Source organism: Myotis brandtii, unplaced genomic scaffold (assembly GCF_000412655.1).
Source record: "Myotis brandtii unplaced genomic scaffold, ASM41265v1 scaffold1350, whole genome shotgun sequence".
Taxonomy (NCBI): Eukaryota; Metazoa; Chordata; class Mammalia; order Chiroptera; family Vespertilionidae; genus Myotis; species Myotis brandtii.
Window position 1 is genome coordinate 30329 of NW_005354801.1, and position 7029 is coordinate 37357.

Genomic DNA, 7029 nt, shown 5'->3' on the forward strand with positions numbered 1-7029 from the left:
CACTAAGGATGTCCGACTGCAGCTTAGGTCTGCTCCCCGCTGGCAAGTGGACATCCCCCGAGGGCTGCCGGGCTGCCAGAGGGATGTCTGATTGCCAGCTTAGGCCCAATCCCCCGGGAAGCAGGCCTAAGCCAGCAGGTGGTCATCCCCCGAGGGGTCCCAGACTGCGAGAGGGCACAGGCCGGGCTGAGGGACTTCCCCCCGCCCCCCCGAGTGCACAAATTTTTGTGCACCGGGCCTCTAGTATATAAATATTAACTTGAGGATTACATATTATGGAGAGGTTTTTATTTTTCCTTTGCATAAGTGGTGGAAAGTGGTGCAAAGTGTCTGTTACAATGCAAAAGTAATTCAATCATGTAGATTCCCTTCTACATCAAATCAGTAAGGATACCTAACCAGGAAACAAGGGAAACTTAAGATCAATTGCAATAAAACAGAATCTAAACATAATTCTCATTTTCATATAGTTTAACTTTCATCAGTGTCTGCCTATTGCCTACAATGAATTTACCTGAGCTAAATTAGGGATTGAATTTTGACCAGTCTGGGCCTGCATATTTGCAGTTTCTCTCTCTGTCACAGAATCTGTTACACTTCCATCCTGTTGAGATTCAATTGTTTCCATGGTCATTTGTCTGAAAAGACAGTAAAAAGGAAGAAACATTAAGGTCTTATCTGAAACATTTCTCTATTTTTACCTATCTTTCTGATACTCATTTCTGTCATCCAAATGTACTAGTTTATTTTTTCAAGAAATAATTTTATTTGCAGAGTCCCAACTCTCCAAACTTAAGGTATTTCCTCTGCTTAGTGAATATGGACTGCAAAATGTTTTATGGAAATTAGTTTATTAAAAATGTTTTGAATCTTATAGTAAAGTTTCCTTAATAATTATTTTAAGCCCTATAGTATAAATAAGTGATAAAAATCAGTGTTTTTGTTTTACATAAAATCTATGATTCTCAAGGCCAAATACATCTGCTTTATAATTTGATGTAGTATGAAAGAATTTTGCAACTATCCAAATTGAATGCATTATAATCCTATATAATAAAAGGCTAATATGCAGATAGACCAAACGGCGTAACAACCGAATAACCGGTCGCTATGCTGTGGGCTGACCACCATGGGGTGTGTGCGGACCATGGCGGGTGTCGGTAGCGGCTGGCTAGTGGAGCAGGTGAGCAGGGGCACCAGACCAAGGCAGGGCACCAGTCGCTGTCATTGGGGCGAGCCTCTGGTAGTTACTGAAAATTCTTTGCTCCCGCAAGCACCGCGGTCCTGCCCAGAGCTCGCACCCACTGCCAGCGCCAGCCCCGCTCACACCTGCAGCCAGCACCAGAGCTGCTGCTCACACCTGCTGCTGGTGCCCGGCACCAGTCCAGATCACTCGGCACTATCAGCGGGTGCAAGCGGTGGCTGCCAGCCCTGATCGCCCCTGAGGGCTTCTCCATTTCCCCCTGCTCCTGAGGAGCGATCGGGGCTGCAGCCGCCACTTGCACCTGCTGCTGGCACTGGTCCCAATCGCTCTGGTCCATCAGCGGGTACGAGCAGGGCCAGTGCCATCAGTGCGTGGGGGCAGCAAGAGCGGGACTGCTGGCAGACAGGAGACCAGGGGCCGAGCCAAGAGAGGCTGGGCGGGGGTGCAGAGGATGGGCCTAGACCCGCCCCTGTGCCCACCTCAGCCTCATGGCTCACAGTTCCTTTCAAGGTGCACAAATTCGTGCACTGGGCCCCTAGTCTATAATAATAAAAGCATAATATGCTAATTAGACCAGATAGCCGAACAACCTTCTGGACATCATTCCGGATGAAGCCGCGGTGGCAGGGCCCGAGGCAGAGGCAGTTAGGGGCGATCAGGCAGGCAGAGTGGTTAGGGGCAATCAGGCAGGCAGGCAGGAGAGCGGTTAGAAGCCAGCAGTCCCGGATTGCGAGAGGGATGTCTGACTGCCGGTTTAGGTCCTATCCCGCAGGAAGGGCCTAAACTGGCAGTCGGACTCCCCCAAGGGGTCCTGGATTGAAAGAGGGTGCAGGCTGGGCTGAAAGACCCCCCCCCCCCCGCCGTGCACGAATTTTGTGCACAAGGCCTCTAGTATAATAAAAGACTAATATGCAAATTGTCCCCGCGGGCGGGAGTTCAACTGACCGGGAGTTAGACGTGCGCTGACTACCAAGGGGCAGTGCACAACATGGCAGGCATAGGCAACGCAGCACTGGCAGTTGGTGGCAGTGGAGGAGCTGCCAGCCCTGACAGGCCCCGACAAGAGTGGGACCGTGGTGGGATGGTGGAGCAGGTGAGCAGGTGGCGCCAAGCCAAAACAGGTGCTAGCAGGGGACCCAATCGCCGTGCCAGTCACCCCAAAGACGGCGACCGATGGCGGGGGTGGGGCCAGCAAGGCGGGTGCGAGCGGGGGCCCCTATCACCCCATAGATCAGCCCTGATGGCCGGCCAGGCCTAGGGACCCTACCTGTGCACAAATTTCGTGCACCAGGCCTCTAGTTATAATATAAAGGTGTACCTAGCTTTGTCAGCACTAAGTAGTTTCCAATAAACAAGCCTCTCAAATTAAATCAAACAGAATTGACCACCTGTCCTGCAGCTCCCCAGTTACTTAAAGAAGAGAATCTAATTTTTTTCCAGGAAAAACTTTTGTATTATTGTTTTCGATTTAAGTTAATGATTTCTACATGGAATCTTTCCAGACAGAAGGTAAGCCTTACCAGAATAAATTTTACCCTACTAAAAAGTTAAAATGCAAACAAAATAAACAAACTCAATTTTTTATTCCCTGCTATTGTACATCTTTCTTTTAAATATATTTTTATTGATTACAGAGAGGAAGGAAGAGAGCGATAGAAACATCATTGATGAGAGAGAATCACTGATCAACTGCCTCCTTCACGCCCCCTACTGGGGATCGATCTCACAACCCGGACATGTGCCCTTGACAAGAATCAAACCCCAGACCCTTCAGTCCACAGGCTGATGCTCTATCCACTGAGCAAAACCAGCTAGGGCTATTGTACATCTTTTTAATTGTCAGTAATATAATGATTTTTTTTCATCTTAGAAGTCAAAATATGTATCCAAAAAGTATGCAGACCACTTAGAACTTTGAATTAAAATGTCCAGATCTTTTTGCCAGATTTAATTAGTTGCCAGATCCTACAGTTAAAGTCTTTCACTTAATACCTTCTTTTGCATTTCAACAGCCACTACCTACCTGAATTCAAGCCTGCCTTTCTCAAACTTGCGGGCTATAGTCTATCGAGCGGTCGCCAACTGGTGGTCCGTGAGGTCCGAAAGGTTGGTGACCGCTGGAGTTGCATTTTCCGCTAAAAACCCTTTTCCACAAAGCATGTCCTAGCAGTAGTATTTTGGAAACAACTTGAGAAATGCTGTCTTATGCTATTTCTTACAGCTTTATTAAAAGCTCTCAAGAATTTGAGTCTCAACTTAAACATGACATTACTGAAAGGCCTTCCAGAGTAAACTCAATTCATTTTAGGAACACTCATTTAGCACCACCTACATGATAGGCCTGAAAATACAAAAGTGGGTTAGTTACAACCCATGCCCTGAAGGGATTCATTGACTAGTTGATCCTTGGTTTTGCAAATACAGTACTTGTGTTACAAGATTCCAGGGCAGGGGAGATAGGGAAACTGAGACAGGAAAGTTAAAACAGGCCAAACAGTGTGGGCAATTTGCAGCCAGCTTGTAACTAACAAGCCATTATCTTCCCAGCCAAGAACACAAAGTAAATGGTTAAAGAAACCACCTTAATGAGAGAATGCAGAAAGAGAGGGGTAAAAGGAAAAGGAAAAAAGGGAAGTTTTAGAGAAGCCAGCAATCTCAAGACCTGGCAAGATAAAGTTGCCAGGTGTTTCTCATGATTACTGGGAAGGCCACAACAAAGTAAAAAAAAAAAAAGGGGGGGGGGGGGGGGGGGTGGGGGGAAGAACTTGAGAATTAATTTCTACCAAAATATTCAGCAGAGGAATTTTGAGGCCTATAGACAAGAGGGTATATAACACCTCAGACCCCAACCCATCTTGCTCTTCAGATTAGCAGAGAGCCTGTCTGAGCTTCATAAGCCAGATGTATAGGTTTACTTGCCTTGCTTTTTCAATAAAAGTGCATGCTTTAATTGCGTTAATAAATTGGCTTTTCACAACACAGTCAAGGTCTCTCGTATAAATTTATATATGAGAAGACAAGGATGGAGGTTGGGGACAGCCCTCTCCCACTGACTCTGGGGCTGTCCTGTCTGGTAACACTTCTCTGGTGTCAGTGAGAGGTGCCTATACCACTTGGACAACCTAGATCAGAACTAACCACAATACTTGTTGAAAATAATAATAGTAATGCAGATCCCCAGGCTCAACCCCAAATCTACTGAAACAAACTTTGAGGATCTAGTTTTTTATATCAAAGAGATTCCGATGTACATTAAAATTTGAGGAAAACTTAGTTTATTGGTAAATTCTATCAGGTAGACCAGTAATAAATATAAGTAAACTTCTTAAATTGTATGAAGGATGTTATGTATGAAATGATTTGGGAAATTTAGAAGGAAAAGGTTTAGTCTGCCTGAGGATGGGGCCATGAGTTGTATATTGAAGGATGAGAAGGATTTCTTTCATCAAGTAGAAAAGGAAAGGACTGTGAGGAAGGGAAAGTTCAGAGTATGTTTAGAAAATATTATAGCTGGTTGTGGTAGAGTATCTGGATGACAGGGTAGCCTATTTAGATTTAGGGGGAGGAAGAGGAGGACGAGGATAAGGAAAAGATGGTCTGGTAAGTTTGGATGGAACAAGATGAAGAATAGCTTTTATACCCTGAAGAAAAAAAATATCCACCTCACTCAGATATCTCCTGTTATAGGTCCTTCAGTATCTATGGAACCAATCTATATTGTATAAAGTTTCAATTACTTAATATCTACACAGAATTCAATCAAGAAACAGACAATAGCCCTAGCCGGTGAGCATCAGACTGTGGGCTGAAGGGTCCCGAGTTCGATTCTGGTCAAGGGCAACCCAGGTTGCATGCTCAATCCCCAGCCCTGATCGGGGCCTGTGTGGGAGGCAACCAATCAATGTGTCTCTCTCACATCGATGTTTCTCTCTGTCTCTCCCCCTCACTTACACTTTTGCTAAAAAAATCAATGAAGCCCAGTCTGCATGGCTCAGTTGGTTGAGCATCAACCTATGAACCAGGTTATGGGCTCGATCCCCAGTGTGAGGCATGCTCCCTCTCCCTTCCTCTCTGAAATCTATAAAAATATATTTTTTAAATCAATGAAAAAATATTCTTGGGTGAGAATTAACAAAAAAAAAAAAAAAAGCAAGAAAAAATAAACAGAAAATAAGCAAAGGTTACCCATTAACAGCCAAACAGATGGCCCAAATCCACACACTAAAACTTCTGAATGAAGAGAACCTCTCCCAGTCCATACTTCAAACCCAGTCATTTTTATTTCAAATACAATCCTCGTTTATCTGGTTAATAAATATACTCAATATAAGACAATGGGGGTTGCTGGGGAAAAACTATAAAATATAATAAACATTTCAAGAATTCCAACTGTGGCAATTTGGGTCCATACAGGGTAAAATTGCCTAGTTCTTTAAACTCAACCAATTTAAGGGTTTATTAATTAAATTCAATAAGTGATATCCTATATAATAAAACCCTAATATGCAAATCGACCGAATGGTGGAACGACCATTGCTATGACGCACACTGAGCACCAGGGGGCAGATGCTCAATGCAGGAGCTGCCCCCCATTGGGCATTGAGCATCTGCCCCCCGAGAGGGAGGCAACCAGCGGTGGCAATCAGAGAGCAGGGCCGGCCGGTGAGTGCCCCGCCGGTTGTCTCCCACAAACTGGCAGTCGGACATCCCCTGAGGGCGCAAGCCCGGCTGAGGGACACCACCCCCCACATCCGTGCACGAATTTTGTGCACTGGGCCTCTAGTTTACAATAACTATCCTGAGTCATCAAGAAAAGTTTAACTATACCTAGTATAGTTTAAGCAAAAGGAGAACATATAACAGAATCCAGGATGATTCCCATAAAAAAAAATGCTTAACCCTTTTTGGTCCAACATGGAGGCTGACTTGACAGACCAGGCGCTAGGAGCAGGTCCAACACTGAGCTGAGGTCTAGTGAGACAGATAACTTCAACATTCAATCCCGTCAATTAATCTGGACCAGACTGTTTGAATTCCAAAAATAAAATTGGACCACAAAGGGTTAAAAGGTAAACCTAATCAGGACCCATTTTTAGAGATATAATGAAAGACTTTATAAGTTAGTAATATTTTAAAATGTTTTACACATTAAAGTGTTTTTATCTGATGCAATCACCTTAATTGTTCCCTTTTTCTACTAGGTCCAACCCAGAATTCAATCCTTTGCCCTTCTCCTTTTTTCAATCTACACATTCGGTATAGTGGTTAACTCCCAAATCCCTTTTATGCACAACCCCTCCTATTGGGCATCTACACCTAGAGTTTTCAGACACCTTTCCTTCCCTTTTATTCTTTCTTTCAGTCAACACCATCACTGTCCATTAAGCTCCAAAGCTAGAATCATGCATCTATATGTGAGTCAGTACCACAAAAAAAAAAAAAACAATCCACAATTAAATATCAGCTAAATCAGGATGCCACAAGGCCCTGAGCCTCCTAGTGAAGAAAGGCAGGAATGGAAGATCAGTTCATTCTTCTTGCTACACTTTGCATCATCTTATCTAACAAAGAGGAAATATGCAAATTGATCGTCACACCATAATGGTCAAGATGGCTGCACCCATAGTAGAGGCAGGGATTCCGTAACACAAGATGGCTGCACCCACAGCGGAGGCCGAGTTCCCGTAATGAGCCTTAATGAGCAATCAGCAGGGACCTGAGACTGCGCCCCCACCTGGTGGGGCTTGACAGGGGACCTCAGGCCGCACCCCCCACTTCGGCACCAGGCTGGGGAACCGCAGGCCACGCCCCCTGCGCCGGCACCA

General features: G+C 44.9%; 1 long non-coding RNA gene across 1 annotated transcript in view; it reads right to left on the reverse strand.

The window, feature by feature from the left end:
- LOC106725088 overlaps positions 1 to 7029 on the reverse strand; it is a 32844-nt gene that overhangs the window by 20216 nt on the left and 5599 nt on the right. The window contains exon 2 of the long non-coding RNA XR_001360964.1: positions 515 to 638. This is a non-coding gene — a long non-coding RNA (uncharacterized LOC106725088). The remainder of the gene's footprint in view (positions 1 to 514; positions 639 to 7029) is intronic.